Here is a 13,104-nt window from a genome sequence, read left to right as displayed (position 1 = left end):
AGAGGGGCAGAAGAGGATAACCTGATGGGGATATGTGATGTTTGCAGTATGTTCACATATTAAATTTCCCAATATAATTATTTTTAAAGTATCCCATTATGTGTCTGTACCACATTTTTATTATCCATTCATCTGTTTATGGCATCTAGGTTGATTCTAATTAGCTATTGTTAATACATAAATATGGATGTTCAAATGTGATGTAGAATGTGGAATCCTTCAGATTCGTGTCTAGGAGAGTATAGCTGGGTTGTAGTCTCCATAGCTTTTGTTCTTTTCAGTTCTGTCTCTTTCTCTGTGGTTTTCCCCCATTTCCTGCTTTTTCCTTCTTCTTTAGCCACTACCCAGCTCCCTATGGGTTGAATAATAAATTAGCACAAGTTTTTTTTTAAAAGTGTTTTGCAATAATGTCTTACTGCTTTTTGTCCTCAGTGGTTAGAGGGATGGTAGCCTGGTATGACTGCCCCAATTTTAAAGGCAGGAAAAATAGGAGTACTGGTTCAAGTGAATCTTCAGAGATGAAAGGGTTGAGATTAGTACCTGCTTCTTTTTACCCTGGCAACTGAAATAAATACAAGAACTAGACTACAGTAATTATTTGGGAAAGAATTGGAAGACATCATTCTTGGTGATTTTCTTGTAATGAATGTGGTAAAAGAGGAGATAGCTATTGCCAGTTGTTTTATTATTCAGTGGAGGTTTAAGACATATTTCTGACTTCTTTGCTACATCCCCAGTATTTTCATGCATAAAATTCAGCTAAGGGCTGGAGAGATGGCTTAGCGGTTAAGCGCTTGCCTGTGAAGCCTAAGGACCACAGTTCGAGGCTCGCTTCCCCAGGTCCCACGTTAGCCAGATGCACAAGGGGGCGCACGCGTCTGGAGTTCGTTTGCAGAGGCTGGAAGCCCTGGCACGCCCATTCTCTCTCTCTCCCTCTATCTGTCTTTCTCTCTGTGTCTACCACTCTCAAATAAATAAATAAATAAATAAATAAATAAATAAATAAATAAATAAATAAATAAATAAATAAAAAGTTAAAAAAATTCAGCTAATACAATAATTAGTATCCAAATTTTAGGGTCATTGTAAGGATTAAATGTCTTAAAACATATTGAGGGCTTGGAAAAGTACATGACATCTAATAAGCACTCAATAAATTTATAATGATGATTAGATCAACAACGATTTGTTTTAAGGTGACAGCCTTTGTAGTCACATGTTCCAAAAAATGTGTGCTCACAATGATTAGATGAAAAAGAAGTTCTTAAAAACTTACTGGAATGACAACAGGTAAAGACAGAGTGAGTGGGTGGGGCCAGTGTTCTCCCTAAACAACTTGGAAGGCTTTAGCCTTATTTGAGATTATTGGAAGTACTGTGGCTGAGTGTGCTACAGGAGCAATGAAACCCAAATGGTGCAGATGCCATCAGACTCCTGTCTCTTATTGTAGCAGATGCCATTTCACAGGCACTAGAAAGCCAAGACTCTCCTGTGATCAGGCCCTGATTTGACACTCAAATTTATCTGTGACCACTAAGGCAGTCAATGGAGCTTAACACACTTTTGTTGCCTCTCCTACATACGCCACTCAGTTATCTCTTTCCTCCCACGCATTAAATCAACAATTTATTTGCTCTTTCCTCATCTCTCTCTCTGTCTCTCTCTATTTCTCTCTCTCTATTTCTCTCTCTCTATTTCTCTCTCTCTCTTTCTCTCTCTCTCTCTCTCTCTCTCTCTCTCTCTCTCTCTCCTCTTCTTGGAATGCCCAATCCTTTTTAGCATATCCCTGAAAGTTCCATTCCACACCCACAGCAAGCAACCCTATGCACCCCACTCCTACTTCATCTAGTGCCCATATGAACTGGATCTCCTGTGAGGCTTTACAATCTAAAGCTCCCTTGAACTGATGGTACTTATTTATCTACTTAGTCTTACAGAAATTAGCATCATCTTTCCACCAGATAGACTTTAGTTGTTCCACAATTATTTACTTAGTTTATTTTATATTTCTTTTTATTTATTTGAGAACAACAGACAGAGAGAGAAAGAGAGGGGGGAAAGAGAGAGAGAAACAGAGAGAGAGAGAGATAATAGGCATTCCAGGGCCTCCAGCCACTGCAGATGAACTCCAGATGCATGTGCTACTTTGTGCATCTGGCTTAAGTGAGTCCTGGGGAATCGAGCCTAGAATTGGAGTCCTTAGGCTTCACAGGCAAGCGCTTAACTGCTAATCTATCTCTCCAGCCCTTATTTTATATGTCTGTTTAATATTTTTATAATAATTATTATTACTGTACTAAGGAGTTAATCTCAGGCTTTGTGCATGTTAATAGAACACTCTGCTACATCTCTAGGCCTTGTTTTACTTTTATTTTCAGAGTCTCACTGCTTCCCAGACTGGCGTTGAACTCAGTCTATAGCCTAGGTAAGCCTGAAATTGGCATTCCCTCTGCTTCAGTCTTCCAAGTAACTTTGATTGCAGACTTGCTCCTACTGGGCCTAGATAGTGTATTCACATTTGTATAAAAGCCTCCTGGACTTCCACTTCCAAGAAGATAAAGTACACATAATCTTTCCTGCCCTCGTTCTAAAGATAACTAAAACTCTAGACTTTACATATAAAACTGACATAATAACACTTTGAAAGGTGGAAAGAAGGAAAGGAGATTGGCTTGGTATTTCAGGACCTGAACAACAGCATAGGGATGAATGTCATGGGTTTTCTTTGTGCCTCATATAGCCTAGACTTGGACATGAAGCAGCTGGTAATTTGGTAACATCAATAGGAGCAGACAAAACAAAAAGACCCAGACAAAAGCTGGCTCTCTCCAGCCAGTGTACTAGGAAAATGCCTAAGAAGACAGAACGTTTTGAAAATAACCACTGTGCTCCAGCCAAACACCACAAAAAAAGCATAGCTTCTCCTTCTGAAGAAAACCAGAGAGGGCCAAATGGGCAGTCTAGACTTCCACCATGCAGAGTTATAATGAAGACTCCCACCTTCTCACATAAGTGGCATCAGAAAATGATGAGTAAGAATCAAGATTTTTATCTCTATTGACATCCATCTATGGAAATCCTATACTCTCCCCATCCAGTAGTAATGAAGTACACCTTTCTATCCATTGAGTAGTGTGGAAGAAGGCTTAGTGGAAAGGCATGGCCTTTACTACCACCCAGTGGTAATGAGGTCTCCCACCCAGAAAGCTGGAGGCTACATGGGAAGTTGGAACTTTCCTAAGATGACAAAAGAGGCTTAGTAGAAAAACTAGATCTCTGTGATTAACTGGCAAGAACAAATGACACCCCCACATGTCTTGCTAAAGCAGTGTCAGAAGCCAGTTAGAGCAGAACATTTAAGATCAAAATTATCGTGGTATAAAGGGTCCAGGTCTCATTTAAAATTCAGTTATCATACATGGGAAAAAATCAGAAAATCTCAACATGAATAAAAGTGAAAATTGCCAGTTTTCAACATTGACGTAGTACAGATGTTAGCATTGTATGACTACACTGCGAGAAGCTCTCAGGGCTGTGGAGATGGCTCAGTGGGTTAAGTACTTGCTGATCACAAGGACCTGAACTCAGATCCCCAGCCCCATAGAAAATACTGAGTATCAAAGAAAGCCTGGAGTCCTAGGGCTAGGATGGTAGAGACAGGAGGCTTCCCAGGGTCTGCTGGCTAACTTGTCTAGCTGAATTGGTGAGTTATGGGTTCAGTCACAGATCCTATCTTATAAAAATATGCACAGAAGTGATAAATAAATACATTTAATGTTGACCTCTGGCCTCCACACATTCACGTGCATCCATATGCCTAAGAACATGTATACACACATGCATACACAGCACACAGACATACACATGCCTTAAAGGAAGCTATCATAAAATGCCTCAATGAGGAATTACAAATATAATTGGAAAAAAAAAGCAAAGGTAGAAAGTCTCAGGAAAGAAAGAAAAAATGTGGGGCTTGGGAGATGGTTCAGCCAGTAAGACCACTTGCTGTGCAAGTGTGACAACCTCAAAGGGCTTGCTTCACTCACGAGTTTGATCCCCAGCACCCATGTGGTCACGCATGCCTATAAACCCAGTTGTGTGAGGAAGTAGAGACTGGAGAATCACTGAGGCTCACTGGCCAACCAGTCTGACTACAACCAGCAGCTCCAGGTTCAGCTGGAAACTCTGTCTCAAGGAAACACCCAGAGGAGCAATAAAGGATGTTCTCTGGTATCTGCATGTATGCACATGAGACATTCATAACTGCACACACATGTTCAGACATTATGCATGTGCATAATACTCAGAGAGAGAAAAAGTGTAAAGAAAATAAAACACATGAAATTTACAGACCTTAAATTGCAACAATCAAAATAATGAACTCAATAGATGGGTAAAATAACAGAATTGAGAGGACAGAGAACATAACCAGTGTATTTCAAAAAATAACAATAAAAAATACCACTTCACAGACCAGAAAAAAATAGACTATAAAACATTTATAACTATAAGAAATAAACTAACATCTAGGTCAGAAAAATCTTGAAAGGAAAAGAGAAAACTTATGGAGCTGAAAATGTGTGGACCTATCCTCAAAGAATGGCTGGAGGCTCTCTCTCTGGTACATAGACCCCTTTCTCTCTCACACATTTTTTATATTTTATTTATATATCAATTCTTTATGTCTCTCTTTCTCTTACCTTTTTATCTCTGCCCCCTTCTCCTTCTATGTCACTGCAATAAAGTCTTAGATCCAAGAAAAAAATGAATGGCTATAGGAAATTTAAAACAGAAAGGAAACAGGAAATGATAAACAAAGAAGTCTTATAATATTAGGAAGGAAGAAAAACAAAAGAATAAAAATGGCCAGAGACATTTTCTAATGTATGCAGAGAACATATTTAAGACAACTATATTTGCAACAAGAGAGTAAGAAGACATAAAGGGGGGGTGGTTGGAGAGTTAGCTCAGTTGATAGTGTTTGCCTCCCAAGTATGAGATCCTAAATTTGATCTCCAGAATCCATGCAAAAATATGCCAGGCATGTCAGCACATACTTGTAATACAAGTGTTGGGGCTGCAGAGACAGGTGGATCCTTGAGGGTTGCCAGGCAGCCAATCTATCTTACTTGGTGTGTCTCAAAAATGGTGTGTAGCACCTGAGGAATGATACCTGAGGTGGTCCCTCTGGCTTCCATGTACACACACCTGCACATGCACCCACAAGATATAATGAGTGGCTACATGTCTATACTAAGTTTAAATGGTAAAATATCTACTAAACCATGATAAATTTAAGATCTATAGTGTAGTACCTACAGCAACCACTAGAGTAGTTACACAAAGAGATACACTCAAAAACACTATAAAGAAATTAAAAACTTTAATACAGAGCTAGAGAGATGACTTAGAAAAGCCTAAGGGCCCAGGTTCGACTACCTAGAACCCACTTAAGCCAGATACACAAAGTGACACACGCACACAAGTTCAATTGCAGTGGCTGCAGGTTCTGTCACACTAATTCCTTCCCTCCACCTCACAAAAAGTGAAATAAAATTTTACAACTTTAATATAAAATATTCAAGCAACCTAGGATAATGCAGGGAGAAATCAAAATAGCATAGAAAGTAAAAAAAAAAAAAAGAAATTATAAAATGATAGGTTTAGGCCCTAACATATGATTAGTTGCATTTAATGTCACTGGCCTAAATGAGCAAATCAATAAACAGAAATTGGTCTAGTGGATTAAAAAAGCATGACACAAGTATATTTTGTTAATAAGAAACAACTTTGAAATATGTTATAAACAGATTGTAAGTACAAAAAGATGGGGAAAATGTATCATATAAGGATTATATTAAAGAAATCAGAATTATTACATTAATATTAGATGAAGTAGATTTCAGCTTGAAGAAAATTATCAGAGATGTTTTCTATAGTCATAAAGGATCAACTCACCAAGATTTGATAATCTGAAATGTATATATATATATCACATCACAGAGCTTCACAATATAGTGAATATATACATATATATGTAATTGAAAGGAGTAGACAAACCTAGAAACACTAAAATTTTCACTCCTAATAATTGATAGACCATTTAGATAGAAATTTAAGCAATGATATAGATGACCTCAGTATCACCAACATTTAATAGCATTTAATAAACATTTATGCAGTACCTCACCCAACAATAGAAGTATATTCTTTTTTAAATTCTATGTACCAAGGTAGACTATATTTTTTCCAAAATAAACCTTTACTCATTAAAAAAATGAACTAATAAATATTATGTTCTCCAACTTTATTTAATTAAAATTAGAAAAAAGTAAGATATCAAGAAAGCCTCCAGATAGTTTGTGTATAAATAAAATGTGTAACGGTACTCTGAAGCCAAAAAAAAAAAATTGAATTAAAAAAATATGTATATATAGAAGAGTGTGAGTTTGAGAGTTTGAGGCCAGCCTGGGACTACAGAGTAAATTTGAGATTTCCAGATTACCCTAGGCTACAGTGAGATCCTATCTTGAAAAGAAAAAAATATACATACATATTATAAATAAATATATATGATATAAATTAATAACATATATATATATATATATATATATATATATATATGTATATGTATATTCCAACTAAAGCTCTGAGTGAAATTAATAGCACTAAATGTTTACATTGGAAAAGCAAAATCTCTAACAGATAATACAATTACCTACCACAGGAACATAGAAAAGAAAGAGAAAAATCAAACCACAGCAAACAAAATGATGAAAATAATAATAGCAAAAATCAATGAAATTGACAACAGAAAAACAATAGGAAAATCAATTAATGAAACAAAATGCAGGTTTTATAAAACAATCAACAAGATTGACAAATTTCTAGCAAGACTAATAAATAAAAAGGAATGAAAATACAATTTGCTAATATCAGGAATTAGGCAGGGCTTATCACAACAGACCCTCAGACATCAAAAGGATAATGAAAATATACTACTAAAACTCTCCCTGCATAATTTTGATAGCTTGGATAAGATGGAGCAAGTTTCCAAAATTGCAAACACCTATGATTAATCAATAAGAAATACATTATTTGAATAGCCCTAAAGCCATTAGAAATACAATTTATAATTTTAGAACTCCTCCAAAATAAATTCATAAGTCTAGACAATTTAATTGCAGAATTCTACCAAAGGTTTAAACCACTAAAATAAATTCTAGAGCCAGACATGATGGAACATGCCTGTAATCCCAGCACTAAGGAGGCTAAGGTATGAGGATTACTGTGAGTTCAAGGCCAGCCTGGAGCTATGGAGTGAGTTCTACATAAACCTGGGTTAGAGGGAGACTCTATCTTGAAAAAGAAACAAACAAATAAATAATATTTATTCTACACTATAGAAAAGAGGAGGGTTATTAACCTAGTATTGTGTTTATGCCAACCCAAATACAGTACCAAAAACAATCTATCTTATAAATATAGTCCTAAAAATCCTTAACAATATTTTAATAATTTCACCACTATATAAAAAGAAGTATAAACTGTGACTAAGTGGGGCCTATTTCACCAAAGCAAAGGTAGTTCAAATTCAAAATAAGCCCATGTAGCCAGAGCTGCTTTCTACTAACTAATTCTCACTCTAATAGGCTAAAGGAAAGTCACAGAAACATTTCTATTGATGAAGAGATGTATTTGACAGTTCATTGCCTATGAAAAAGAAAAAGAAAAATCTTCAAAGTAGGAATACAGAACTTCTTCAACTTGATAAAGAACATTTTTGAAAAACTATAGCTAACATCATATTTAATGATGATGACTGACTGAAAGACCCCCTAATTGAAAAAAGGCTGGAATATTTACTCTCATCATTCAGATTGAGCATATTACTAGGAGGTCTAGTCAGTGTGACAAGAAAAGAAAGTGAACTAAAAGGTATCTAGAAGTGTCCAACTTTTGGCATTATAATATTGTCATTTTTGAATGTGTGCTACATTCTTACCTATATTGGGACACATGTAGCTCCATGGTCCACAGGTTGGTCATGCCTTTATAGACATTGGAAAGAAAGAAATAAAACTGTGCCTATTTGTAACTATCACAATAGTGTAGGTATGTAGGCAATCCAGAAAAATATGCAAAATGTTGTTAAAATGAATAAGTGAGCCAGGTGAGGTGGCACATGCCTTTAATACCAACACTAGGGAGGCAGAAGTAGGAGGATTACCATGAGTTTAAGGCCACCCTGATAATACATAGAGAATTGCAGGTCAGCCTGGGCTTGAGAAAGACTCTACCTCAAAAAAAAAAAAAAAAAAAATATATATATATATATATATATATATATATATATATATATATGAATAAGTGAATTCAGCAGGAGGCAGAATATAAACCAAATAACAATTTGGGAGGTGGAGCCTTGCTGGTGAAAGTGTGTCACTGGGATGGACTTTGAGGTTTATTAGCCCAATTGAAACTATCCCTCAAAGACTGTAAGCCTGAAATAAATCCTTTTCTCCCATAAGCTGCCTCTGGTTGGTTATTTTGTTCTAGCAATGAGAAGGTAACTGCAACAGAAAAATGTTTCTGAGAAGTGGAGGTCTTTGTTTCTATAAACCTCGGTGGGTTTGGAACTTTTGGAACTGATTTTACAGGGTTTTCAGTTAAGAGACAGTCTTGAGTTTCAGATGAGACTTTAGGCTTTGGACCTTTTTTTTTTTTTTCCAGGTATGGTTTCACTCTAGCCCAGGCTGACCTGGAACTTCACTGTGTAGGACCAGGCTGGTCTTGAACTCACAGCAATCCTCCTTCCTCTACCTCCTGAGTGTTGATAATAAAAGTATGTGCCACTACACCTGGCTAGGGCTTTGGATTTTTGAAGTGTCAGGAATGGTAAAACAATTTACAAGGATTTTAAAAGTTGGACTGAAATGTATTTTGCAACATGAGATTGTCATGAATGTAGCAGACAGTGTCAGGTTCACTGAGATGAACTTCCAGACCAGGCACAGTTATGGAGGAACGGATTTATTGAATCTAACAGATCCAGGGGAAGTTCCATGACAAAAGAAGCTGGACTATTCTTACAGGACCAGGCAGAGAGAGAGAAGCACTAGCCTAAAAGACAAACGCCAAAAGCCACATAGCACAGCTCACTTCAGGAACTCCAGCTAGGCACACTTTGTATATCTTTAAATTGGAATCTGAAACCCACTACCATACCTTAGGGCTGGACCCTAAGACCCACCCAGTGACAACACCTCTGGTCAGGTGGCTGTAGATCCAAACTACAAGCTAATAAAACAATGAATAAATTGGGGGCCATCTATTCAAACTACTGCAATGAGTCTATGGGGGTCAGGGGAAGAATATGATAGTTTGGATGTAAAATTTCCCCCATAGCATCATGTGTTTATGATTAACACTCATACTCAATCCCCAGCTGATGGAAATTTTGGAGGTGAAGCTTTGCTGGAGGAGGTGTGTCACTGGGGCCAACCTTGAGTTTTATTATCCAAGTTTACCAATGCTAGCTTTCTCAATAGATTGCTGCTCTTGCAATGTTATCATCACAAAGATAAAGCTTCCCCTCAAGATTGTGAGCTTGAAATAAACCCAAGAAAAGCTGTTTGTGCTGGCTCTGCCTGGAAAGCAAACAGCTAAGTTGGGAGAAGTGGAATCTGGGGCCCAGAGATTTCCTTACAGATCCCAAATGTCACACATAGAGTTTCAGGGGTTGATATTTACCCTGCTTGTTTTTGATCTTGGATAGGTCCAATCTTTCCTTGCTATGCCCAAGGCCTCCTTTTTGAAATGGGAATGTTTACTCTATGTGTTGGAAGTGTGTAGCAGTCCCACAGTTGAAAAATTGTTAGAGATGACACTGGGGATTTTTGAATGGCACTTGGATTAGTAAAGACTATGGAAACTTTTAAAGTTACACTGAATGCATTTTGCATCATGAGATGGTCATAAGCCCATGTGGCCAGGGGCAGAATGAGGTCGTTTTAATGTGAAATAGCCTCATGTGTTTGAATAACTGGTACCTAGCTTGTGCCAACTTGTAATATGGAGTCTTGATGAAGGAGGTGTGTCACTTGGGACAGACTTGAGAGTTATTGACCCAGCTTGCTACTGCTACCTTGAATTCAGACTACTTCACCCAAATATGTAACAAGATCCTACTCATGCCATGTGTGGTAGTTTAAATAGATAGCCCCCCCCCCCCAATATATTCAGTATCTTATTTGTTTGCCCAGAGATTTTCATCAAGGTCAAATTTGTAATGGACTGTTGTGTTTGGCTAAAGATACTGGACTGTCTGATTAAAGATTTTAAGTTGCAAAACCTCAACCAAGTTAAAATTACAAGCACTGAGACTGGTCTTAGGTTACTGAAGCTACTATTGTAAAACATGTTAGCAATCTTAGGGAAGATGGCCCAACTGCTTTACATTAAAACAATGGAAAGGACACCAGAGAAAATACTGTGATAGAAATGCAAACTCTTAGAAAGAGTTGACTAGAGAAGGAACCTGCTTTTCAAGGTTACAATTTATTTTATCCCTGAATTAAGAATATGACTGTGTCCTGCAAACCTGGTATTAGTTTTGGAAGCATGAAAAATGCATGGAGTGGTCATGAAATGCACATGTTTCCAGGAGCTGCTGCTGAGATGAGGCATGTAGGTAGGTCATGATGACCCTCATGAATAGGCTGAAAGAGCCTTTGGTAGATGGAATGTGGTTTCCATGGGGATCAAAAGATGTTTTGGATATACCAGAACTATGCAAGGGCTACCATAGAGGCTGTTGGATAAGGGTGGAAGTTTTCCCTGGCTGCACAGCCAAGCTGTTGGGGTGGAACTGGAAAAATCTGGAGATTGTAAGTCACTGGTTATAATTGAACTTGAACTGCAGAAGTTTGATGTTTGTTTGAAGGTTGTTGAGTTTGCATTATTCTAGTCTCATTCTATTATGCCTTACATCAGTTGAAAATGTTTACTCTGTGTCTTTATATGTTGAAAGTATGTGACTTGTTTGATTTTACAGGACTCACAGCTAAGAGACAATCTTAAATCTCAGAGGAGACTTGGTACTTTAAGTTGGTCAAGACTGTGGGGACCTTTGATATTAGACTGAGTACAATTTACAATGTGTGATGGTTTAGAATCTTGAATCTATTGGGGGTCAGCTGAGGAATGCAAATTCAAACCACAATGACATATCAGTATACCTATCAGGATGGATACAATAAAAAAATGAACTCACTGAATGTTGGCAAAAGCTGGCAAGGATGCAGAGAAACCAGATCACTCATATACTGCTAATAGGAATGTAAAATGGCATAGATACTTTGGAAAATATTTTGACAATTATTTTTTATAATGAAGCATGCAACTATCATACAATTCAGCAATTGTATCCTGGGCACTCATCCCAGAAAAATGAAAACTTATGTTCCCAAAATCCTTAGTTCTTTTAGTCACGATACTCTCAACCTGACAAACCAGATTGTACTGTTCCCTCCCTACAGGCTATGGTGCTATTCAGAGATGAGTAGGAATGAAGTATCGAGGTGCATTAAAAAGTTGAGGTGAATCTCCATGGAATTATACTGGGAGAAAATAAAGTGATACCCCCAAACATTAGAAGCTGCATGATAGCATTTATGTGACACTATGAAAAGACATGATTTTGGAATTTAGAGAACAGAGTGGTGGTGCCAGTGGTGAGGGATTGGGTGGCGGGGTAGAATAGCAGTGGGTGTAGTTATGAAAGAGCAGTAGGAAGGATTCTATTGATGGACATGTTTATATAATAACTGCATCCATGTAATTTTTTGCTGTTACATTGTACTTTTGCTTATTACTATTAAGAGAAACTGAGTTAAAGGTACATAGATGCTTTATGTGTTATTTGAGTGCATGTGAATCCATAATGTTATTTATATGTATTTTATGAGCATATATTATTTATGGATAATAGGTTTCATTATATCTTCACACATATTACATCAGTCACTTTACTCCTTTTGCTTTGAAGTTTATTTATTTATTTGCATGCAGAGAGAGAGATAGAATACAAAGAGAGAGAGAATGGGCAGGCCAGGGCCTCTAGCCACTGCAAATGAACTCCAGATGCATGTGCCCCTTATGCACCTGGCTTATGTGGACCTGAGGGAATTGAACATGGGTCCTTTGGCTGCACAGGCAAACTCCTTAACCTCTAAGCCATCTCTCCAGCCCCACTTTACTCCTTTTTGTGCCCAAGTTGCTGACAGGAAGCAAGTTAAGGAAGGGAATGTTTATTTTGGCTTATATTTGGAGAAGTTATAGTCCATAACATTGAGGAAGGCATGGAAGCAGGAGTATAAAGCAAGGCTGGTCATATTGTATCCGTAATGAGGAAGCAGGGAGAAATGGCTACTGTGCTCAGCTCATTTCCTCCTTTTTGTTTAGTCCAGGAACTCACCTCAAGGCATGATACTGCCCACATCTATGGTGAGTTCTCGAACTTTAATTAACCAAATCTAGAGAAATCCCTCACAGACATTCCCCAAGACTTGCTTCCACAGTGATTCTAAATCCCATCAAGTCAACAACCAAAGATTAACTATCACAATTAGACAGAGTGCATTTTGATCTTATTCCCCCCATTTCCTTCTTTTGTTCCCTCCCACTACTGCTATAATCTATAATGTTCTTTAAATAAAAAGCTTAATTTAGTAATTAAAAAAAACCTTTGGCTTTGAGAATTGTTATACTTTGTTGATACCGCGTGCTCTCTCTTCATTACTATCATCTGCTAGAAGTGAGCCAATGGCAACTTGAAGTAAGGAGTAAGTGGAGGAAATGGTGAGAAGTGAGTGATTTCTAAATGGTGAGAAGTGAGTGATTTCTAAATGTGTTTTGAAGGTCAAACCCAAAAGGATTTGCTGATGAATTCAATATGTGAAGTAAAAGGAGGGATCAGATGTGACTCCAAAGTTTATTCTGAGCCAAGCTGGTGATGGATTTATTATCTCTGGTGATGAAAATCACTGAAAAAGAAGCATATTTAGAGGAAGTGGGGAGCTTGACTTGGGGAAAGTTGAGTCT

This window comes from Jaculus jaculus, chromosome X, assembly GCF_020740685.1.
Source record: "Jaculus jaculus isolate mJacJac1 chromosome X, mJacJac1.mat.Y.cur, whole genome shotgun sequence".
Lineage (NCBI taxonomy): Eukaryota > Metazoa > Chordata > Mammalia > Rodentia > Dipodidae > Jaculus > Jaculus jaculus.
The sequence above is the reverse complement of the archived record's forward strand: the minus strand, read 5'-3'. Positions refer to the sequence as shown.